This window comes from Eptesicus fuscus, chromosome 17 (assembly GCF_027574615.1).
Source record: "Eptesicus fuscus isolate TK198812 chromosome 17, DD_ASM_mEF_20220401, whole genome shotgun sequence".
Taxonomy (NCBI): Eukaryota; Metazoa; Chordata; class Mammalia; order Chiroptera; family Vespertilionidae; genus Eptesicus; species Eptesicus fuscus.
The window spans coordinates 29,932,774-29,958,681 of NC_072489.1; the positions used below are offsets into that span (position 1 = coordinate 29,932,774).

General features: G+C 41.6%; 1 long non-coding RNA gene across 1 annotated transcript in view; it reads right to left on the reverse strand.

The window, feature by feature from the left end:
- LOC114226867 (uncharacterized) overlaps positions 1 to 20,134 on the reverse strand; it is a 75,021-nt gene extending 54,887 nt beyond the window's left edge. The window contains exons 1-2 of the long non-coding RNA XR_003612977.2: positions 19,984 to 20,134; positions 10,069 to 10,175 (exon numbers count right to left, since the gene is read on the reverse strand). This is a non-coding gene — a long non-coding RNA (uncharacterized LOC114226867). The remainder of the gene's footprint in view (positions 1 to 10,068; positions 10,176 to 19,983) is intronic.
- Positions 20,135 to 25,908: the final 5,774 nt, after the last annotated feature.

Below are 25,908 nucleotides of genomic sequence, written 5' to 3' on the forward strand. Positions count from 1 at the left end.
GAGCTACTTTTACAAATTATGGAATCTGAGGAGGAGGTCATGGGAACCCTGATTTATAGCTGGTCAGTCAGAAGTGACAGCCTGGGCTTTCTAGAAACCTGAACTTTGGCCAGGTGTCTGAAGTGAGCTGCGTTCTTGTGGGACTACGCCCATAACCTGTGGGGTCTGCATTAACTGTAGGTAAATAGTGTTAGAACTGAAATGAGTTGTAGGACAGCGAGCTAGTATTGGATAATTGATTGTATGAAACACACACACACACACACACACACACACACACACACACACACACATTTGGTGTCCGAGTATTTTGAGCATGAGAGTAAATGAAAACACAGTAAGGTTTTCTATACAGTAAGGGAAGTTTGAAAACTAGCAAGGAAATTTTCATTAGAACTCTGAAGAGAAACTTGTGCTAAGTATTAATGGAACTACTAGTGAGATTACTTCCACAGGTGACTTTAAAAATATAACATGAGCCAAATAAACTTGTGGTTCTGGTAAAAAAAATTTTCATACACAATGTGAGAAATGTCAATTAGCTTATTTTTGCTACATTTGATATATTGTTTCCAGAAAGAGATGAGTTACTATAAAACTGTTAAGTAAAGTTGCAGGATACAAAAATCAGCGTACAAAATCCATGATATTTCTACACACTACCAATAAACTATTTGAAAAAGAAATTTTAAAAATCTCATCCACAATAGCAACAGAAAAAAATAAAATATTTAGGAATAAACTTAAACATAGAGATGAATGACTTATACACTGTAAACTATAAAACATTAATGAAGGGAATTAAAGAAGACACAGATAAAGTTAAAAATTAAAGCTATATGAAATGATTTCCTAAAAAATATAAACCAATCAAAAGGTAAATCTAAATATATTCAAGTAACCTATGGAAGGCAAGGAAAATTTTAAAAAGATATAAAAAAGCAATAAAGATATGAACAAACAGAAAACAAAAAATAAAATGACAGACTTATCCCTAACATATAAATGTGTTAGATATAAATGGTCTAAGTATACAAATTAAAGATGGAGATTGGCAGAGTAGATAAGAAAAAAAAATCCAACTTTATGCTTTTTACAATAAATTCACTCCAAACATAATAAAAAAGAAAGTTGACATTAAAAGGATGGAAAAGTTATATTTATTATACTTACCTTAATGAAAAGAAAGCAGAAGTGGTTAACATCAGATAAAGTTGATTTAAATTTAATAAGAGTTACCCAAAGACAGAGAGGGACAATATATACTAATAATGCAAAGGGTTCATATAAGAAGATATAGCAATCCTAAATGTGTATGCTTCTCCGTAAGATCTGGAATAAGGCAAAAATAACCATATTCAGCACAGTACTGGAAATTGTAGATAGTGCGGAAAGAAATAAAACTGTTCCTATTAGGAGATGACATGATTGTCTCCATAGAAAAATCTCAAGGAATCTACAAAACCTTCTAAAACTAATGAGTTCAGCAAGATCAAGAATATGAGGACGGGAGAAGATTTGACTTTGGATGGTGGGTACACACTGCAATACACAGATCTTGTAACATAGACACCTACACTGACTGGGAATCCTGACCTCCTGGTTCATGGGTTGATGCTCAACCAGAGACACACCAGCTGGGCAAAATAAATTATATTTGAAAATTTTATTTTTCATAAATATTACTGCATACGACTTCTAATGATAGAGTTAATATCAGAGTTGTACTATACTTGAATATTTAACATTTAGAATTAGTTTCTATTGCTGTTATATCAAATTATAATTTTTATAGTTTGATTTTAAGATATTTGATTTATTATAATTTTAATAGGTATTTATTTTTGTCTTGGCACATAATTAAAATCTGACGTGTTTTGTTAAAATTGTATTTACAGACTTATTGATTATTAAATATTTTGTCTACATTTAAATTTTACATAAAATATAAAATGTTTTCTTCAGAAAATAGGGTACTGTACAGCTTAAACCTTAAATATATCAAAAGTGCTCTTACAAGGAAAGTTCTAATAATTCAGACTAAAGTACTCCTGAGAGATCCAAGGTTTGAAATGGCTTTTTAGGAATGGTAAATGAGGCTTCAAGTCTTAAATATATGACTTTATTTATGATAATAACAGTAATTGCTGTCTAATATATTTGTTTTAAGATTTGTTTTTGACATAGAAAAATAAATCGCCAGTTACCTCAGTTTTACCATCGACTAATCTAATTACTGCATAATATTTACAATCTCTGCGCTTCATGAATAACATGCAAATCCTATATTTCAACTCTTGAAAGTTTAAATTGCACTTAAATCACAACACTTCAATATATCTTGTTTTGAGTTGCAGGACTTTAAATATTGAATGTTATAATAATATTGCAGAATAGTTCACTACACTAAGAAAATTACATTCTTTGTCTTGTCCTCTTCAAATTCTTTGTGCTTGCACAAGGTAAGAAGTAGCCTTCCTTTGTTGACACAGACTGGGAGAGGAATGAGGGTAGGATACAAATATATTAAAAATATTTTAAAAGAGTATATATGACTGAAAAATACATCAGTATTATTTGACAGAATTGTAGCCATCAAATATGTTGAACATTGACACTCAGAATTATAAAAACTAGAACCACCATATCCAAGACTACCTGCCTTTAGGTGAGAGAGCATTTTTATTAGTCTACCACCAATCAGGGACTGACCTTCCACTTGGAAGACACAGATGCTGCCTCTTGTCAAATTCTGCACGGCTGATACATGCTTTAAAGTATACGTAGAACGGAGTGAAATCAGCAAGGTGGCCGAATAAGATGTCCCTTCTTCATATCCCCCTCAACCATTCATCCATAATCAAAAGTGTCTGCGTGGGAGCTTTGGGAACCAGGGGACTGACACCTCAGTGCAGTCCAAGACCAAGAAGAGCCATTTGGAGAAGTCAGGTGTGCATACAGGAGGCTGACTTGCACACTGTGGTCCCAAGTTCACACCTGGAAGCAGCTCCATACCCTGAGAATTTGGCTACAGTCCCACTGGGTTTGGTTCCATCACCAGCACAATATGCCAAGGGACCCAGAAGGGCTCACGTCCACCTGCGCATTGGGTAACAGGCATACAGACCTTGAACCAGGCTGTTGATTGGGAAGTGGCCAATGAACCAGCTCCAGCCAGTCTCAGCACAATCTGGGAGCTGCTGAAGGTAAGCCCACCAGACTTGGTCAGGCTGTAGATTCTGAAAAGACCCCGTCCCTGGGCTCCAGCCCGTTCCAGCTGCAGTCCACTTGCAATCTTGCTCGCACTTCTGGAGATCCTGAGAGACCCTGTACACAGCTCCAGCTTCCTCACAGCCACCGTCTGCCAGCAATTTTGAGCGTCCAGAGTCTCAGCAGGAGACACTCCCACCTGTGCACCAGGAGATTTTGAAATGGCCTGATACTTGACTCCAGGTCCCTCCTAGCCACCATCTCTGAACAGTCCTGCTGGCACATGGGACCTAGCAGGAGACACTGCAGCTGTGCCCCACAAGATCCTGAAGAACCGTATACTCAGCTCCAGCCCCATCATAGCCACACCCCACAAGCTGTCCTGACTGCATAGGGACACATCTGTGCTTCAGGAGATCCTGAAATGGCTCTATGACCAGCTCCAGCCCTCCAGTCACAGGGCAGGACTAGTCCGGTTCACCCAGCGACCTGGTGGGAGACATGCTCCTCCCAGCCTCCAGAGCCAGGTCTGCAGACCTCAGTCTCTGCTGAGGAACCTGGGGGCTCAATTATATCCCCTCTCAGCCACACTCCAGGGCCAGACCTGCCTACCCAGGGACCTATCCGGTGACCAAACAGCAGCCCTCCCAGGGACCTCACATGAGATGCACTTATTCAGGAACCCAATATGCCCACTGTCTGAGGAAGACTTTGGACACTGAAGGTGATCCTAGTCCCAGAGCCAATCTAAACTAAACTAAAGAAGGTTCTGGAAGCAGTTCTATCCACCCAAGGACCAGACAGAACCAATGGCCAACTGAGTCCCTGTAACAAGCCTGCCACACTCAGACCCCACTGCAAACCCAGCAACAGCCTCATAACCAGCTCCAGCCAAGCATGACTATAGTTCTAGGCATAAGCTGATTATTTTAAGGAGCATGGAATCTTTTCAGGACAGTAAAAATATTATCTATGATACCATATGATGAATAATATGTCAATGTACATTTGTCCAAACCCTTAGAATGAATAACACTGTGTAATTATAATGTGTGAATGCAAGTTCACCAATTGTACCAAATGTACCACTCTGGTGGGGGATGCTGATAAATAGGGAAGGCTATGAATATGTGAACATAGTGGCTATAAGGGTTATCTCTGTCCCTGCTCCTAAATTTTGCTGTGAAACTCATATTGCTCTAAAAATAATAAATCCTTAATAATTTAAAAATCTTACTTTAAATTCCATTTATTCCTGCCTGTTTTTCTTATCTTCTATTTCAAATCTCCATATTTACAAGTTCACAATGCATTTTTGTTAATTTTTCATTAAGTATGGCATGTATTTTAAGGAAATGGAAATCAAGTTATAATAAAATGATCTCTTGTATTCACTTACATATTTACCCTTTCTAGTAGCTTCATTTTCCCCTGCATTGGTGGCTAACCATTGATATCATTTACCATCAATACTTTGGCATTTCTTCTAATGCAAGAGTGCTTGGTACAACTTCCTACAACTTGTCTCTATCTAACATATTTTGCTTCATATTTAAATTTAAAAATATAAAATTTTGTTGGACTTATTTTTTAGCAATTTAAATATGTAATTCTGTTGTCTTCTATCTTATTTTTTTCAGATGAGAAGTCAGCTGTAATTTTTATTGTAATTTGCATGTGTGCAATGCATCTTTTTCAATTTTCCCTAGGTTCTTTTAAGTTGATATTTATTAGTCTTAATTTTGTTATTGTTTTCTCTACTTTGTCTCCCAGCAATTTGACTTTCTATCTCAGAGTGGTTCTCTTTGTATTTATGTTACTTGAAAATTGCTGAGCTCCATCAATGTCTAGGAAATTCTCACTCATTATCTCATAACATGTCTCTGTCTATCCATTATCTCTACTCCTGAAATATAATTAAAATTATATTTTTCATTTTGATATTGTTCCATATGTCTCATACATAATTTTCATTTTTTCTCTCTATGCTTCTGATTTATTAGTTTTATGGTCCATTATTCAATGTAACTGATAATGTCTGCAGCGAAGTTCAGTTTATAGCAGTGACGTATCTATGTTTTTATCTTTTAGTTTCTGGATGTCCAGGTAATGTTTTTTTTCAAAGTTTCTAACATTCTAAGAAATTTCCCATATGTTCAACACACATTTTCCCCCTCTCAACTAATCCCTTCTGCATATTTATAACAATTATTGTTAAGCTTTTGTATAGTAAGTCCAATATCTGGGTACATGGTGATCTGCTTCTATTGACTATTTTTTCTCTTGATTATGCTATATTTTCTTGTTTTTTATAATATGTCATATTTTATTATATCCTTGATACGTATAAAAAAGACAGTAGAAAGTGAATCAAATAATATTTACAGACTGACTAGGATTTGTTTTTACTGCTTGGACCACTAGTATTAGGGATGAGTCTATCTAATGCATTGTTTAGCTGGATCTAGGCTTTGTTGCAGCTTTTATTCACCCCCACTTTCTGATATTTCAAGGGTAGTTATACCTCTCTTTTAGGTACAGTTTGTGATCTAAAGATCAATAAGAGGTCAGAATTCTATCTCTAATTTTCAGTCTAGATTTTGGTAGCTGAGAGGGGTTCTCTTTTTTTTCTTCTTTTTGTACCTAGGGAAAAAATACTCTCCAATTTGATGACTTGATCCCAGGCTTTTGTGTGCTGCAAGGCTGCTCTGAATTCTATTCTAACAGACTCACTCATATGTCACATTGTAAATGCGCTAAAATTTAAGGCATTGCTTCTTCTCCCCCTCTGTGGTATACATGGTGGGGCAAAAGTAGGTTTACAGTTCTGAGTGCATGAAACAATTTATTCTTGTATTATTTATTATTATATTATTTTCCAAACAAATAACTGTAATTTTGCCCCACCCTGCATTTATCTTTTCTAGCCTTGTGCCACCAGGTGTGGAAAAAAATTGTCATTCATTTCTCTCAAGAAGTGCTCATCATCTTTTGAAATTTAGGTGTGTGTGTTTCAGATTTATTTCCACTATCTGATGGGCTACCCAAAACAATAAATTTTCTCCCTATCCAGCTTTTTTCCCTTTGGTAAGGTGTGGTACAATGGTCTCTTGATACTTTCTACACTTTATCCAGAAACATAACTCATTTTTTTAACCTTTTAATTCCCTTATATATTAAGTATGATTTTATAAGAAACAACAGAGGATCCACCCTCTTTTTAATGTGTGATATTTTTTCTCCTTAATGATTTATGCACTTTATATACTAATTTCACTCCAGACTCTTAATCGAATTTTCCCTTGACTTATTTCTTAATTTGAAAGTTTGTTTTGCTTGCAGGGTTTTGTGCTTAAATATATTTTTTAGTACAACACAGACTGATAACTAACTCGATATATAAATAAGTAAATAACCCATTTGATTTTATGTTAAGTGATTTGTTATTTTGTTAAAGAGACCACAAAGTGCATATGCAAGAAGTATGTGCATTTGTTAGTGTAGGACAGTGGTCGGCAAACCGCGGCTCGCGAGCCACATGTGGCTCTTTGGCCCCTTTAGCGTGGCTCTTCCACAAAATACCATGGCCTAGGTGAGTCTATTTTGACGAAGTGGCATTAGAAGAAGTTTAAGTTTAAAAAATTTGGCTCTCAAAATAAATTTCCATGGTTGTACTGTCGATATTTGGCTCTGTTGACTAATGAGTTTGCTGACCACTGGTGTAGGAGAAAGAGAAGCAATGTCAGACCTCCCTTGGATTATCTTCTTTTGTCTCCAAAGAGCTTCTTATTTGGTTACCCACTTTTCACCCAAAGGACGGTCATTGACTGAAAAGTACATATGTTCAGAGTGTGGCTTCTGATTAAAAAGCACCTGGATCCATGAATTACTTTCCAAATGTGGCTGTGATGAGTTACCACAAACTTAGCGGCTTAACACAATACACTCTTTTAAATATTACATTATGTAAATGAGAAGCCTGACATGGATCTTATTGAGATAAAATTAAGTTTGGCGGGTACATTTATTTCTGGAGGATCTTAGGGCGAATCTGTTTCCTGTCCTTTTTCAGCTTATAGAAACCACCCCATTCCTGGGCCCATTCCTCCTTCCTCCATTTTCAAGCCAACAAGAATAGGTTGAATCCATCTCACATAGCATCACTCTGACCTCCTCTGCTGTCTCCTCTTCTCCTTCACATACCATATTCATAGGTCCCAAGGATTAGGGTCTAGACATATTTAAAGGATGCTTATTCTACCTACCACAATCACGTCGTGCCTCCAGACTTCTATAAGCATCTTCTATAAGTATAATATCTTTAAAAGCTTCAATTTCCTCATTTGTAAATGGGAATAATCATCCAACTTTGCTTATTTGTTGTTAGAAAATAATGTTTAATATATGCAGGGTTTTGTGTAGAATTCAACAAGCAAGGAATAGTCAATAAATGCTAGTTATACTGTTATCTATATATAAAAGCCTAAGCGACCATTACAACGAACAACTGGACAACTGGATGGTAGCTATGATGTGCACTGACCACCAGAGGGCAGACACTCAACGCAGGAGCTGCCCCCTGGTGGTCAGCGCATGCCCACAGGCAACCTCTCGCAGTCCTTCCCCATGGGCCTGCCCGCCTGATCAGCCCAGATAGCCAGCCAGGCTGAGGGACCCACCCATGCACTGGGCCTATAGATAATAAATACAGAATTCGTGCACTGGGCCTATAGATAATAAATACAGAAAGAGGGTGGAGACACAAGAAAAATGCCCTTAAGGTTATACCTATTTTTATTGATTCCTCCTGCATTTTGATAATTTGCTGATTTGCTGTAGTGAGTGCAAAGCTACTTGGAAATGCTTAAATATAATTTTGAGAAGTATATCATTAACATAATTTTAACACGTTAAACGCCCAGCCTGTTTTGTCTTCCGGACAGGAAGTATAGTGTCAGTCACCGGTGATTCACATAGCACTTAATGTGTTAATAGTTTAATACTGTAGACAAAATTGATAATTATAGAAACATTAGATTGTTGAACAATCTTTCTATGACTACAGACCTAAACAGCATGGCTGGGTCCAAGCTGTTAAGAATGCTAATCACTGTCCAGACAGACTCTGTGTACGTTTCAAGGATGCCAACACCCTCCTGGCACCTGCCATGGATGCAGATGCTATTTACATCTGTTTTCTATGGCAGTCATTGAAGGTGGCAGAAAAAAATACATTTTAACACAAGCTGCTCAAGTATTCAAGAACATATTTGGCTTGTCAAGGCCCTTTTAAAAAAAATATTGTAAGAGATGAGATTTATAGAAAATACAAAATTTAACCAAAAAATAAATATATTTTTCTGAGTGTACCTATGAATAAACATATTATGTATGATACTTAATCAGTTGCTCTCATGAATGTTGACAGACATGTTTAAGCAAAAGGAAGAGAGAAACAAAATATTCTTTCATTTTAAAATTTAGGCTAGAATTATTAACCAAATTTACCATATATTGTATATTTGATACTTAGATTTCTATAATATATATTTACAAAGATTAATATAGTTTCTTCTCATTTTAAAGGTGTTTTTTTTCCCCCCAACAACCTTGATAACTTAACTCTAATCCCAAAGGAACTTTTAAGTAAACTCAAAGGCATTACTGTTTCTCAACACTAAGAAATTCCTAACTAAGTCTGGTTTTCCAAGGGCTCCTTCCTGAAGTGATTTTATCAGTCCTGGATAGCAGAAGCTAGACTGCAAAAGTAATTTTTTTAATATTCACCCAGGCTGGATAGTCTGTATGTAATGATAACTGGAGGGGACCTTTAACTTTGGGACATTAGCACAATACCAAATAGGAGAATGACTGTACTTGTAGAGGAATACTTCTTTAATTGATGTAAACATAATTTTAGACAATAGCTATACATAGGATATAGTAAATTTTGTTATGAGGCATTATTGATAAATAAGAAAGTATTTCCCCTTTAATTTGATGGAGCTCATTCCTTCTGAAACAGATCTCTTAAGCTCCTAAGGTGTGCTAGGATTTAACTTTCTTGTGATATTCTATCTGCACATTATACTTACAGACAACAATCTCTGCATCTAGTGTTTTATTCAATACCATTTTAATCATTTCTGTCTAACGTGGCTATTGCTGTCAAAATTATTTGCAATAATGATTCCTCATGTTTATATTTAGCTCTATAATGGTATCACTATCAGTTAGCATAGAGTTCATTTTAGTCTCTTTCAGCAGAATATTCTAGGCTTTGGTGAAGATAGTAAGTCCATGACCACTGTTCTAACAGAAAATAGTTATATCTCTAGGTCGAGAAATAGAAAGATAACATGCAAATTCCTACAGAAAACTTTTAAAAGTGCCACTGATAACAACTTGCGTTTACTCATGTATCTTCCTGTTTAAATTCTCACCAGAAGAGTAAGACTACACTATTCACTCTAAGGATGTTCTTGCAAAAGTTGATGTTAATAGGAGAATAAACATGTAGGTTAACACATAGGCAAAGCTCTCGATATTTTATAAAATATATTTTAATTGATTTCAGAGAGGAAAGGAGAGGGAGAGAGAGTTAGAAACATAAATGATGAAAATCATTGATTGGCTGTCTTCTGCACACCCCACACTGGGGATCTAGCCTGCAACACAGGCATGTGCCCCAACCAGGAATTGAACTGTGACCTCCTGGTTCATAGGTCGATGCTCCATCACTGAGCTGCACCAGACAGGCCTCTGTATTTTTTTTATGCAGTATACAAAGTCTTCTTAAACAAAATATAATCCCAACTTGATTATTTTAAAACATATAATACTTCAATCAAAACTTACCTGGATTGGTCCTGGCTGGGTAGGTCAGTTGTTCAGAGCATCCTCCTGATACATCAAGGTTGCAGGTTTGATCTTTGGTCAGGTCACATACAAGAAGCAACAGATGACTACATAAATGGGTGGAAATAAATAAAATAAAATAATAAAAAATTTAATAACCTACCTGGATCTCTTAAGTAGAAAACACTAAACTAAATAGTCACATATTTAATTTAAATTTATATGTTTTATAAATGTGTTTTTTTACTCTTCCCTCCTCCTAGAATTGTATACACACATTTAACACAGCTGAACTTTATTATAAGAGATACATAAGTTTATGAAAATGTGCTTATTATTTAGGGTCCTAAATCATTATCTAATCACTTATATAATCAAATTATTTCCTACTTTTGAAGAAAATGACATCAGTGATTAAAAGAATTAGTTGAGAGAGAGTACACCAGGTATGTCAAACTCAAAGGCTAACATGGGCCAAATAAACAAGGTTTAAGTTTATGTGCGCCACAAAAAAACAAAAGCTTCAATTTTCCTAGAAATGTATGTTATTTCGATAGAGACATGCTGAATACAAAGGGCTGAAATAAATGAGTAATTGTTAAAATAATAGAACATTTTAATAAAAATTAATATTTTTGAACATTAACTTACCAGACACTGAATAACTGCACAAATTAATAAGCGTAATGCAAATAAACCTATTTTTCTTGTTCTCAAAATGAAATATTTCTTGTTGCACACACCAAATCAGTCAGTCCAAGACTAATGACGTGGCAATCGGCTGCTAAAATATTCGCTGCTAGTATTAGTGGAGAGAAACAAGGTGCATAAGGGAAATGAATGCAGTAAAATTATAATAATCAGTCATTAGCGAACATTGTAGTTCGTTATTAATTATGTATAACGGGATATTGTAAAAAATTAAGTTACAAAATTTTTATTAAACCATTTCTTATATACCGTTATATTGGCTGGGCTGCAAAAATATTCATTGTGGGCCGCATGTGGCCTGTGAGCTGTGAGTTTGACATGCTTGGAATACACGGTTGTCTAGTCAAGAACATCTTAACTCTACTTGAAAGTGCTAAGATATGAACCTCCTCTATGAATGCAGCACAAATAAGAATGGCCCTTTGGAACTATAATTAGGGCTATAATTCAACACATGTAAGTTTTAATGGTTTTCCTTCATCAAACAAATAATTCATTTCTTTTAAAAGTTGGATTGGTTGAAGTTTTCCTTACATTTAATTAAATATAAATATTTCAGTTTACCTGTAAAATATAGTTACTTTTAAAAAAGCATCAGATGTCCCATTATACAAAGAATATTACTTTCCCCTAATATGTGAAATATATTAAACATTCAAAATTAAAAATGCATGAGATCAGTACCATCAACAGTTCGGTAATAAGTAAAATAAGCCTCAACCAAATGATGTTTTGACATATACAGCTAGTTTATCAGGAAGCAGAAAAAAACTCATTTATCAGGAAAATTCATATATTAAAGAGAATCTCAATAGTTATACATGAATTTTCAAAATATGAATTATATCATTGAGACAAGATAATATAGTTCAGTATAAAGATTCACGTACACACACACACACATACACACACACACCCCAACCTTAAAACTACTGTGCATCAAAGTATAATCAACAGAGTGGAAAGGAAATATATGGAATGGGAGAAAATAATTGCAATCATATAACTGATAAGAAGTTAGTCCAGAATATGTAGAGAAATCCTACAACTTGAAAGCAAAAACCAAAAACCAGACTAAAAAGTGGGCAAAGCAAACAAAAACTCAGAGACACAGATAACACCATGGCCGTTACCAGAGGGAACGGGGAGTGTCAGGGGAAGTAGGGAAGTATAAACAGGGTTAAATATATGGTGACAGGAGATTTGACTTTGAGTGGTGAACACAAAATGTAATATACAGATGATGTGTTATAGAATTGTTCACTTGAAGTCTATATAACATATATATTTTTTAATTTTTATTGATTTCAGAGAGGAAGGAAGAGAGAGAGAGAGATAGAAACATCCATGATGAGAGAATCATGGATCGGCTGCCTCCTGCAAGTCCCCCACTGGGGATTGAGCCCACAACCCGGGCATGTGCCTTTGATCGGAATCAAACCTGGGACCTTTCAGTTCACAGGCCAATGCTCTATCCACTGAGTCAAACCAGCTAGGGCAGCCTATATAATATTGTTAACTGATGTCACCCCAGTAAAGTTAAAAAAAATAAAAATAAAAAATGGGCAGAAAACTTGAACAAGCCTTTCTCTAAAGATCGCAGAGAAAACCATCTTTGCAAAGATACTTAATATCATGACTCATTAGAGAAATGCAAATCAAAACTACAATTAGGAATCATTTCACACATATAAAACAGAAAATAACAAGTGTGAGGAAGGATGTGGAGAAATGGAACCCTTGTGCAATGTTGATGGGGATGTAAAATGGTGCAGCCACAACAAAAAATAGTATAGTGGTTCCTAAAAAAATTAAATATGGAATTAGCATATGTATTAGTATTAATCTGCTTAGGCTGTTATAACAAAATACCACAGACTAGGCAGCTTAGACAACAGAAATCTATTTCTCACAGTTCTGGAGATTGAATAGTACAAGATCAAGGTGTCAGCTACTTTGGTTCATGGTGAAAGCTCTCTTCCTGGCTTGAAGATGGTTACCTTCTTGTTGCATGTTTGCGCGTGGACAAAGAGACAGAAAGAGGGGAAGTTGTTTAATGGGTATAGAGTTTCAGTTTTGCAAGATGAAAAAGTTCTGGAGATCTGTTGCACAAAAATGTACATAAGCTTAGAATTACTCAACTGTATACTTAAAAATGGCTAACATAGTAAATTTTATGTATTTTTACCATAATAAAAATAAAATAATTAATTATATTAACTATCAACTCTTTAAAAATACTCATAATCAAAGCAAATATTCAATTATAGAATATTTCCCTAAGTTTTCCCTCCAAATTCCCTGCCATTTCTTTACTAGTTCTTTTTGAGATTTAGTATTAGCATTTTTTATATAGATCACTAAGTTATAATTTATAAGAATATTAAAACACATAAATGTATTTTTAAATGAATGATATTTTAAAGGTGGTATTTTAACATTAGAGGTGAACTCTAGATCTAAGGAAATGATTTGCCTTATGATTTTTTTCATAACAAAAGCAGGTTATAATAAATGGAAATTTAATACTGCTTACTATCATATCAATTTAAACTTATTAAATAATATTTAATATAACTCTTCCATTAATGCACATTTGGCCCTGTCCAAAATGTCCAGGGACACATTTAGACCATAATTCATATACTAATAAATCCCACACTTCTCCAAGATTGAACCCCAAACCTCCTACCTAGCCCCTGTGCCATTATCAGGTGGGCTACCAAGGCAAGAAGGGTTAATATGGCAGGCAGTAGAGCCACAATACAGTTACTGGAGCAAGAAAACATGATAGTATATTTTTATGTATTTATCTCATAAACTCAGAGTAGAAATAAACTTTATGGTCTATTTGAACCCAGGGGCATCTTCTTTAGTGTGGACATTTTTGGACAGGACCAAATACCAGGATCTTTTGGCATGGACCCCATGTCTCCAGGGATGTTTTAGACATGTCCTGCAAGGAACTCTTCTATATGTCTCCTGTCAGGATATTTTCACTATTTTAGCACAGAAAGTAAATAAAATGTATGAATGGGCTTGTAGAAGCCAAAATAATGGTTGGTCTATCCAATACAAAAAGTTCTGTTTCTCTGACTTGGCCTTCCCTGTTTTTATTGTGAGGAGTGAAGCGGGGTAAAAGGCAGGGAGGAGGGCATTCTTGCATTAATGATGGCAGCTCTGATTGATCACGAGCACAAACGGAGAAAGTTGATCCTTTGGAGCATACCGTTCAAGAGTGAAAGATGAAACAGAGGGCCGGAGACCATGGGATACCAGGACACAGGCTTTATTGGCGATCACCCTGCCGGCCGCCTTCCAGAGGAGGAAAGGGAGAGAGAGAGAGAGCCGGGGTGAGAGTGCCTTTTAAGGGGAGGAAAAGAGGGGACGGGGCTTAGGGCACTCAGCACATGCTGATTGGTGGTTTCATGTAAGGTACATGGTTAGGGGCCTAGGGAATTAGGAATTGGGGGCTTAGGGTATATGGCAGGTGCTGATTGGTGGTTCAATGTACAGTCCATATAAGGTGTTCAGGAATGTCCGGCTGCAGGTGTTTACATCATACTCTGTCCATCAGTTGGGGGAAGGGAGGATCTATCATTCCAGGCCTTTGCTAATATTAAAAAAAATTGAGAGTCCGGGCAGGGTCAGGGGATGAAGGTCCGTCTTCCATAGCTACTTCCTGCTGAGAGGGGGCGTCGTTAGGGGCGTCTACCCAGGGTCTCAAGGATTCTGGTGTTAGGTTCTGAATTCAGTGCCAGATAGATCTCTCCCACCTTCTGGTTGGCGAACGCCTGCATTCTGTTCTGCAAGAGACTAGTGAAACAACGCATGAGACAGGGGCCAAAGAGCAAAATTAAAGGAATAGACACCAGTTGGCCTAATGATGGGTGGCTGGACGAGGAGTGCAGCAACATAATTTCCCCAAGGGACTGGTTGGTGAAGTCTTGAGGGTGATCCTGTTGAGTCACTTGGGAGGTAAAAGCTGGTCCTGAGGCTGCCACAGCGTCACTTGTCTGGTTTTGCTGCTTTTTTGGACCTGGAGCTGAAATACAACTGAGACCTAGATGTTATTTTTAGGGGGGAAAAGAGTAGGGGTCTCAGTTGCCTCACTAGTGATATGAAAGGGGAGAATAGGTTACCCTGGGGGTGAGGTTCTTGTTTTCCCAGTTTTGCCCCTTGCTGGGCATCCACGTGTTTCTTGTAGGTCCTGAGACAGGGTTTCAAAGTAGGTAGAGCAGTGTTTAAGCTCCCTGTGGCAGTTCCAACCCCTGCTGTGATGCTGAGGGTTAGGAGGAGAGGGATGATCTGGACTGCCCTTTTGTGTCAGATATGATGGGTTACAGGGACAGGTAAAGACTGATTATTGGGGGCTGCATCTACATTGGGTGAGAGATAGATGAGAGTACAGGCTCCTGTCCAGCTGATGGGGAGACAGATGTATGTGTTTTCCCCACAGGGGAAGAAAAATCCCTGATCATGGAGACAAGCTGAAAGGTGTAGGGAGAAGAGGTGGACTAAAGGGTATGAGATTCCTTTTTCTAGTTCCACACTCCAAGCTGAGAGAGTAGTCACCATGGCGCTACCAATAAGGGGTGACAAATGAGTGATTGAGATTGTGTTGCAGTGAAAGTGGGAGGGAAAGGGAAGGAAAGGAGTAGTGAGAGCCAGGGACCTGGATGGTTGGATAAGAGGTTAGACACTGAATATTCTGGTTTAGCTTAAGAAGTATTCAGCAACCTTGTCCTGCCAGGCTTGGAGACTGAAGCCTCACTTTCTTGCTCAGAGTTCCTTCTTCCTTTCTTTTTTCTTTCTTTATTTCTAAAAGGCAGGGGGCGGGGGAGGGAGCAGGCTCCGCAGCCGGTTCCCAGGCTAGCCAGGCCTCTAGCCGCTTCAGTCCCAAATGGCCACATTCTTCCTGCCACCACAGTCGTTACCCGAGGCTCTGTCCTGGTGATGTAAGTCTGTGGGGCCCTGTCGGGGCCTGGGCAGCTTCTTAGGTGGCCAGTCCCAGGAGGTCTGGGAGCTCCAAACCGGATCCAGAGGGTGGCCATGCTGGACTGGCTGAGTTCCAGTGGCCTTCCTTCCGCACCTTGGGCAGGGCCCAGGCGGGGGTCTCGGGTTTGAGCCTCAGTTCCTTCCTCGCTGCATTTGAAGCATGGGCCCAGAGGAGGCTTAGCCCCTGACTTACCCACATTTGGAGGACGGCACTTGGTTTGGGGTTCGTGAGAGCGGTGGCTAGGAGCTGGAAGGCCTCCTAATGGGCCTCCACCTTGGCTGATCTCGTCTTTGATTTTGGATTTGGGTCTCCTTGTCTCTATTATTAAAGACCTTAAAGGTAGGTTAACGAGGTCTTTTTGAGGGGTTTGTGGACCTGCAGTTGCGGCATATGTCGGGGAGTAAAGGTGGTCAGGTCAGTGGAAAAAGAAACCTGAGATGCCTCTCAATCTGTGAGGCTGGACATAGAGAATGGGACGTGGACTCAAAGAGTGTGCCCTCAGCTCCTGCTGCCTTCCTCAGGGGTAGAGTGGATGCGAGAGTAGAAGAAGCTGTTGAGGAAGGAGGTCTTTGGGCCTGAGAATGAGTGTTAGATGGAAAGGCTGTTTTAGAGATCAGGTTCTCAGGATTTGGGCTGAGGGACTGGGGAGAAGGCGGCTGCTGGTTAAGAGGGTCTGAAGAGAAAGAGTCTAGACATTTTTCAATTTGAGAAAGATCAGAGAGTGAGAAGGGAAATGGCCGGCCACCTGTGAATTTGTTTGCTGGAGGCCACAGGAGCGTAGATTAGGCGGAGAGCACAAGGGAAGGCGAGGGTGGGGGCGTGTTAAAATTCTCAGAGGTAGAAATGCCCCATCCTGCCTCCCATAATGAGGGCGGGACCAGGAGGGACGTTTCAGGGAGACTGAAGCTCTGGAAGTGAACACCCTGAGGGAGAGGAAGAGCCTGTAAATGCTGCCGCCACCGCTGCTGCCGCTGGTCAGAGGGCGGGACCAGTGTGTGTAAAGGAAAAAAAAAGTTAAACGTACTCCGGAGTCCTCCAAGGACTCCAGCACTCCACTCCAGCAGCGTTGACCTGGGAAAAAGAGTGCTTAGTCAGAGAGGGACAGGTTTAGGATTGTAAGGAGGTGGCAAGATTGAGACACGTGGAGAGAAACGATCCGCTGGGTTGAAAGAGTCAGAAGACAGAGAAAGGGGTTTGAGAGGACAAAGAGGGCTTCCAGAGGAGGGTCTGATTAGTGGAACATGAGGAATAAAGCAAGGGGGGAGAGCGGGAGGGTGGGTGGGAAGGAGAAAGCCTGTTCGTTGGAATCTCGAATGCTTCCCAATCCGGTGGCAAAAATTATCTAGATCTCAGAGGATATTGGAATTTTCAGGCCACAGAGAGACATTGTCGAGTTTATATTGTGGCCAGGTAGAGCTTCTTTGAAGTTACGAGAGGGTTTGGATTGAGAGGTTCCCTTGACCAGAGGGAAAGGCCACCGAGAAGTTGGGGAAGGAATAAGAAGCGTCCTTCTTTTCCCTCTGCCAACCTGTAGAAAAAAGGACGGGAGAAGGTTGCAAGGTCGTCACCCTGAACCTTTCCCGTGGAGTAGAACAGAGTTTTCCCGGCCAGGTACCTGGGCTTTCGTAGAACGTAGAACGTAGAACGTAGAACGTAGAACGTAGAACGTAGAACGTAGAACGTAGAACGTAGAGCCGCGCACGGGAAACTCTGAGGCCTTTCCAGGTCAAGGGAACCGGGAGTAGGGGGTGTTGGGAAAATCCCTGAAGCCTACCGGTTAGAAGGAAGCGATGAGATTCCCACGTGTCCTGGTACGGCAGGGTTTGAGGAGTGTTCTGAGCAGGCCAATCGACTCAGAACCATGCCGCCGAGCAGAGCCAGAGCAGGAGTCAGAAGCTCGGGGCTAGGTTCGAGGATAGTCCATGCTCACCCAGGTTCAGCACCATGATGAAAGATGAAACAGAGGGCCGGAGACCATGGGATACCAGGACACAGGCTTTATTGGCGATCACCCTGCCGGCCGCCTTCCAGAGGAGGAAAGGGAGAGAGAGAGAGAGCCGGGGTGAGAGTGCCTTTTAAGGGGAGGAAAAGAGGGGATGGGGCTTAGGGCACTCAGCACATGCTGATTGGTGGTTTCATGTAAGGTACATGGTTAGGGGCCTAGGGAATTAGGAATTGGGGGCTTAGGGTATATGGCAGGTGCTGATTGGTGGTTCAATGTACAGTCCATATAAGGTGTTCAGGAATGTCCGGCTGCAGGTGGAGTTTACATCATACTCCGTCCATCAGTTGGGGGAAGGGAGGATCTATAAAAGAGTAAGTTTATTTTCTGCCTGTTTTGGATACCTGGTCCTGTGAGCCCTGGATTGACAGAGCCAGTTCTCCAGTCACTGGTTGATGCAGGCCCTGATGGGCCACCCTTTCTAAGTCCACTGTGACCCAGGGCAGGGGTACAGGTAATGCAGGTCAGATTCAAAGGAGAAAACAGGAGCCCGTGACGCCTCGGGATGTAGAGTCCTTCTTTTGGTGTGCTGGCTTCTCCCTTCACCACCAGGCTCTCCAACCCAGCGCCAGCAGCTTTGGCCTGGAGAACAGCACGTGGGCAGATGAAGGCACCGGGGCTGCAGTTCTCGGCGATCCCGGCAGCGCGGGGGTCGCCCTTGTCTTGCTCTTGGCCACCCCTCCCGCCCCCCTCACGGGGGCTCGCTTTCTCGCTCTCTTGGGGAAGACCAGGGTCACCGATCACCCGCTCGCTCAACTCAGTCCTCGGGAGAATCGGTGAGCATTTGCTTCCGGACGCCAAGACCACAGCCCGGGTCCCTGCCGGCCGCTGGCTCCTGCCGTGCGTGTCTCCGTCGGGAAGGGAGACGGTGACTGAGCCCGCTGCAGGCACCAGGCGCGCAGAGGCTGGGGGCACTGGAACTCCCCTCCCGACGGCTGCGGGTCAAGCCCTTTCTGCCTCCTCTGGAGTCTGAGCCTCCGCCGGGGCGTGGGGGTAGAGAGCTACACTGCGGGCTGGGAAATCTCCCATCAGCGGTGCGGCCTTGGCGAGCTTCCTTCCTCCTTCGGAACCGGCTCATCCGCTCACCCGGGACCTGAATTCCCCACCCAGAAGTCCGACCTGCAGTGGACGCCTGGTGACACTGCGGGGCAGGGGGGCGTCCAGTCCGCCAAGGGTTAGGGTTATGCGTTGGGTCCTCCCAAGGGATTGAGGGGGCGTGGGGAGGGAGAGGAGGGCAGCCTTCCTCCCGATGCCCAAATATTCCCTAAGAACCAACCACTGCCCGCCTCCTCAGACCCCCTGGCACCTGAGGCTCCAGCCAGGAAGCAGGTCCCCCCCCCCCATCCCCAGGTGCCTTCCAGGGTCGCTCTTGTCCTCCGGAGGCGCGTGGGTCCTGGCCCCCACCTCCGTCCCTTCCTCCTCTTGCTCAGTACCCTGAGTCCCAGACAGAAATCGAACCGGGAGATTCCCTGGATACGCTCGCCTGCGCTGGCCGCAAGTGATCACCCCTTAAGTGAATGGCTGCCCAGAAAGCCAGCAAAACTGCAGAGGGGAAGGGTGGGTGGGGAGGGTCGGGCTCCAGGGAGCTGGGCTGGCAGGCGTCGCTGTCACCCCGTTCTTAGCGATAGGAACCCCCACCCCAAGGCATTTGGAGGGAGCGCAAAGTTTAGAAGACACGGAGCCAAGGAGTGCAGGGTGTAGGCGTCAACCTAACAAGTTAACTGCCCTGACTTCTTAGGAAGCGGCACTGGAAACCTGCTTATTTGGAGGAAAATTAGTCGGTCTATGTTAACTATGCTTTTCTAAAGCCCATGAACATTCCGCTCCCTCCCTTCTCCCAACTTTTCTCGGATCTTTCTGAATATTGTCTTGGCAAAGAGCAACAATGTCGTTAACTGTTGCCAGTTTTCAAAGTTTAAAACCCTTACAGCAATGCCTGTCGGTAGTTTGGTCAGACCCCCCGAGCTCAGGGCCAACGTGGGAGGAAGAACGCGGAGCTCTGGCAATAGCACTGAGGACGCAGAGGCCGGGTGAATGGGGGGGAGTGGATTACTGAGAAGGCACAGGTTTGGGGGCTCTCAGTGACCCAGCCTCCCACACACAAACGGGAGCGCCCCTGTATCTCCTCCCCTCCCCCAACACACACACACACACACACACACACACACACACACACACACACACACACACGCACACTACGCACACGAGTGTTTCCTCTGACCGGCCGCTAGAGGGAGGGCCTCTGGGCGCTCCTACAAGATGGAACAATTATGGAGCCTGCTCTCCGGCGGAGTTTGTGCCCCTCAGTTCTAAAGGCTTGGAATGACTGTGATCCGGAGGAATCCACCTTGGTTCGAACCGCACAAAGGCGGGGTGTGTGTGTGACGTCATGTGCTTTGGACTTGGGGCTCTCCGTTCTATTCCTTTTCAACTGGTCTGGACAATGCCGGTGTTGCGGTGTCCAGAACAGAGCCAGGGCACATAGTAAGTGCGCTCAGATGGTGGTTTCCTATTCCTGTAGGACGGAGAAGCAGAAATGGGGATCTTGTTTCCTGGGTCATTATCCACGTCTGTTTAATCTTATTTTATGTCTTTTAAAAGTCTAGCTGACGTATCATTGTTCTGGCAAAACTGTAAAGGCAGTTGGAGACAGAAGTGGTCATTTCACACAGCATAAAGAATTAAAATCGCCTTTTCATTATATTTCTGACTTTGAAGTTAATTCGGTACCGCCAACCTGGAAATAGTTGCAAAAACAACAACAACAACACAACAACAACAACAAAAAACCCCACAACTTAGAAATTGCCACACATTGACGTATTACTTTAAGACACTGCTTCCTTCTGAAAAGGCTTTTAAGTTCCCAATAGGTGTTCAAGCATGCAAATCACCCGAGAGAAAGAGGAAGCGTCATTTGAATAATTCGAGTAATTTCATTATTATGACCGAATTAGGAAGTAGGCATGTGGGGGGGTTAAGGGAAGATTTAAGTATTATCTTGAATGTGATTTCAAGATTGAAAACTCTGATCCTGTCCAGGTAAGATGCGTCAGGTGGATTTCAACTAACTTTGCGAAATGAATCAGAAAGATGCTGGAACCAGAACGAAAGAGGAAAGTAATTTCGCTGAAAACCAGGTGTTGAGCGCCCTGGGGAGCCAATGCCGGGTGCCCCCGTGCGGAGTGGCCAGCCCTCGGTCCACGCAGGTCTGGCTCCTTTCAATTCGTTAAGCTCACCCGCGGCAGAAATGCCACCGGTGTATCGTGTGCGATGACGGGCTGGAGGGGAGGGGAGGGGTGTGGGGCGGGGGGAGGGAGAGGGGGAGGGTTGACACTCCGCAGCGCCGCCAGCGCAGTTTTCTCTCCGTTCTCAGCAGCGCGAGAAGCAGATCGCTCTCCGCGCGCTACAACTCGCGGGGCGGGGGGGGCGCCTGGCGCTCGCACCCCGCGAGCTCAGCTGGTGCTGACGTCCATGCAGGTCCTTACATGTGTCTGTCCCTGCGCAGGAGGGAACAGACATTGTAGCAGTCACTTTGCCCGAGGTAGTGGAGTCTGCTCTTGCAGGCGGCAGCTCCGGCTCCCCTCGCTCTTCCCGGATCTGCGTTCCTCTCTGCCCTCCTGGCACTGAGTCCCCCGCCAGCCTCTCCAGCGAGAGGTACATTTGGTATTTGCACCCCAGGCGTGAACCCAAGGGGGGCTTCCCATGCCCAGTGCTTTTCCTGTGGACTGGAAGACTAGAGATCACGAGGTGCGCAAGGCGGCTCGCTCACGGAGCGGGGAGCGTCCTTTCCAGTTTTGGTAGGAGTGCTGATTTTTCTCACCCGAGCTGCTGAAACCGCCCTCCCCGCCGCCGCACCCGCAACTTGTTTTGTTGCTTCTCAGTCCTGTGTGTACCGTTCCAACATCAAAGTTTTTTTTTTTCTCCCTTACCTGAAAAAAAAAAATTATCCGTTTCATCCATCCTCCTCCCCCCCGCGCTGTCTCCGCCAGGCCTTCTCGCTGTGCGGTGAGTGGAGAGCAGAGGCGCGCAGTGTAGCAGCGTGGAGATCGAAGTGATCAGGCGGAGCAGAGGCAGGGCGCTGCTACAGGGGCTCCCTGGGTAACCCTTCGCCGAGCGAAAGAGCTGGGCGAGGGCGCAGAAGAAGATCGGGGGACCTTCCGGGACGCTGGTGTCCGAAAACTGGATTTTAATGACCATCCTGGTTTTGCGTGTCAGTCCCCTTTTTCCCGTTTGGTAACTAGTGGAGAGAAGCGCTTGGCAAGAGCGCTCTGCAGGACCCAAGCTCCAGGCTGCTCGCGGAACGTGTATCCGCTGCTGCGGAAGGAGCGGAGGGGAGGACGCCAGCGGTTGCTGACTGGAGCCTGGAGGTAGGCAAGGGGGTGGGATCCTGATTCCAGTGCTCAGCGCAGATTCCAAAGGGTGTCTTGTTTCGCCGTGCCCAGGCATTCCTCTTCCCCTCATTTCCCATCGCACCCTCCCTCTTTTACATTCGGGCTCGGGAATAACCAGAACCACAGCACTCTCAAGGTGGAATTCCTTCCTAAGCTTTATCGCCCAATGCCTCGTCCTTACCTGTGATCTTGTAAGGGATACTAATAGATGAGCCTCGCTAGGAAGTTGATAGCTTGCAGATACTGAGAAAGTCCAACTTGATGTTATTCAGCTTCTTGAAGGATGTGTTTCCTGTGGGTAAGAATCATGGGAAATAAATGTCAGTGTCATATGCAACTGCAATAGCAGGTCAGAAATCACCTTCATCTCCCCCCAAAAGTTTTCCCCATGCTAGTTTTCACAATGTCCAGATGTAGGGCATGGAGATTTGGTTTCTTTTATAGAAACTGGGGAGGGTGCTCTCCTTCTATTTTTAAAGTGCAAAAAATATCAAGGGCATGGTAGTTTTCTTTCTTTTTTTCTATGCTGACCATGTAACAAAGCACTGTGAGTATAGAGAGAATGGAACACTTTTACAATCTGCAGGAATGATGAAAGATTTTGCTGTTTCCAGCCTTGCCTGAAGTTTTTATTTCAATGTCTGATCAATTTTAGTTAAGAGAGGTAATATGGGGTAAGACTGAACTAATACTCTTGGGTGCAATTCAGCATGGTGAGAATTCGTATATAATGTATGTAATTGAACTCTACAGTTGCACGTTCGCTAACGACAGAAATGGCATGAGATTATAGAAACAGCCTTGATTTTTTTTTTTTTTACAAATGATATTTTGAACTGTGGGGAAATTTTAAAAATCAATATAAAAATGTATGTGTCAAGAATATGGATGCATAGGTGAAAACAGAAAGGCAAGTTAACTTGAAGAGGGTGGTTTATGAAAATTAGCGCCTGGGATTTCCTGTCTACATATGGTAATCAGTTAGAATTCCGAGCTTGCTATACTTGGCTCTGTAGAAACTGCCTTTACATTTCACTTTGATCACATTTGTAGGAATAGAATGATGTTGATGGGCTTATTCACTTCCTCACACTTGTATGCTGTAGATTCCAGAATGTCCTGTTGAGCAGAGAGACAAGATTCAAGATCTTGTTGCCTCATTACACATTGCCATCTCTGCCCTACAAGGTATCCTTCACATAAACTGCAACTAGTGGAGTCTGGATCTCCTCCTCCTCCTCCTCCTCTTCTTCCTCCTCCTCCTCCTCCTCTTCCTCTTCCTCCTCCTCCTCTTCTTCCTCCTCCTCCTCCTCCTCCTCTTCCTCCTCCTCACTGGTAGCTTCCGTCCAATCTGGTCTTAAATCTCCCTCTGCACAGAAGGGCCTGTCACATGTGTTCTTCCTCCCAGGATGGCTGTGAGTTGGGATTGCCCTGGGTTTAAATAAGTTAATACCCCTATAGTTAATCTGTGCAGATGTTGGGTAGATACTGACTGTACTCCCATTCCTCCTGCAAAACCAGGGAGGAGGACGAAGGGTGAGGCTAGAGTACAAATCAAGAGTTGAGACAGTAAACTAGGAATGTGGGTTGTACTTAAGGAGAATTGGGGCAAGGTAGAAGAGAAAAAAATAAAGCTAAAATCTGATTTGTGTTTCCAAATGTGTGTGTAGAAGATGGATTATCTTTGGTAAGAACCAGCCTTATGATGAGCAGGTTTATCTCAAAGGTCAAGTCCATGCTTGATTAATGCTTTACAAAGAACTGAGCATCCCAAGAAAATAAACAACTCTCATTTGTAGTTATTGACTTTCAAATAAACTCTTAATTCTTAGAATCTTAAACAGTTTTTCTCAACTGTTAGTGCCTAAGAATGCGTAACAATTGAGATTTGTGACCCCTAACACCTGATAAATTGGTTCAAGAGGATCTAGTTAACTACATGTTTAACACCATGGGTAATTTCAATTCTTCTAAATACAAGAATTATCCTGTGAAAAATGCAGGCTTAGTGTTAATGAACTTGTTTTTGTTAGGGAAGGTTATGTATAAGCATGTTAATCTGAAAACTTTTTCTAATATTTAGCTTCTTGAACTTCCTTTGTTTTTCATTATCAATGTCATTATTATTGTCATGTCTGTCCTGTTAGGAGATGGCTATTCTCAAATACCACACTTCTATCCTTGGTATATGTGACATGCTGGATGGTGGCTGAGGTTTTAACCAGGAAAAACTGATACTGAGGCGATGGAAATGCTTATTGAGATCTTAAGTAAAAAAAAAATAATAATAATGGCTGATGGGTTTGATTAGAGGATAGCTTTACATAAACCTTATGATTATCTCTTTTTCACTGGAGGGAAGACAATTTTTAAAGTGCTAATATTCTTATTTCATATATATATATATACTTATTTTTTTCTAATAATGCAAAGTAATTCAAGTAGTTTACATGAACTTATAAAAAGAGAAAGTAAATGTAATTCCTACAACCAATTTTTTTTTTTACTATCCTTCTTCATTTTCATTAATAAAACTTCACAAAGTGACATAAAAGTGGAGGAAATGATTGATGAAATTTTTATTCCAATGGTAAGTTTGGTCATTTCTTTTGGGGTTTTTTTGCAAGTGACATTTCCATGAAATTCTTAATTTCCCCATTCTTTACTGCCAAAAGGAGTTGGTCTTCCCTATGTTTGGAGTTCATCAACATGCTGGTAGTATAGATTCTAACTTCTTTGTTGTTTTAGTATTTTCTTAAACAATGCTACTTGCATAAAACTACTTTATTCACATTTTTTGCATTAGTAGGCATTTAGAACTTTTTTCAAGTTAAAAAGTTGGTACATTAATAGCTCAGCATCACATATGGATAGAGGAAGAGGATATTGCATTTACTTTTTTTCTTAATAAACCACTTTATAGTCCCTCCTCTCATGGGGGGAGAGAGAGTGGCCCACATGGTGGTGCTATTCTGATGAGCAATATTTTGCTTAATTCTATCCTTAAACCATCTTTAGCTGCATCTATACCAATGGAAATATTGGACTTTTCTCTAATGATAAATTTCCTGACAGTTCTTTTTCAAACTAATATACTATCTATTAGAATTTCTGAGTGTCCATTATTGCCAAGGATGGCCTTTTCAAAAATAATTTCCCTATATCTGTCCAAGTAAACCTGGACACCTTGACTCTAATCTTTTCTCCACTTTTCTCCTCCTCTGTGTTTTGATATAAATTAGATCACATCTACAGAAAATATTACCTCTTAAAGTGATTCCACATATAACAGATATATGCTTTAAAAAAATCAAATACAGTATTATCAACTCTGTTCTGTTCTTAAAACCAGAATGGCTCCTCTTCCACAAACACCATATGGTTTACATTAAATTCATCCAGGCTACCTGAAAAAAAAAATGCATTCACACTAAGTCAGTGATTTAACGGATTCCTAACAGGTTGCTTTGCATTTTAATAGAGGACCACTAGAATAAGACCAACCCTAACAAATGTTTCCATGGAAGGTTTTTAGGTCATTAGACAAAAACCCTTACAAGTTAAAGTCTTACAAACCACAGTCATATGTATGTAAGGCCAGCTCTATAACCTGGTTGAGGTCTGCCAGTTTTTGTTATTTGATATCTCACATCTGATATTTGATATAGCATGTCTTGAGTTCCAGAGCCTATGCAAAGACTTCGGGTACAAACAAGAAACAAGAGCTTGACTAC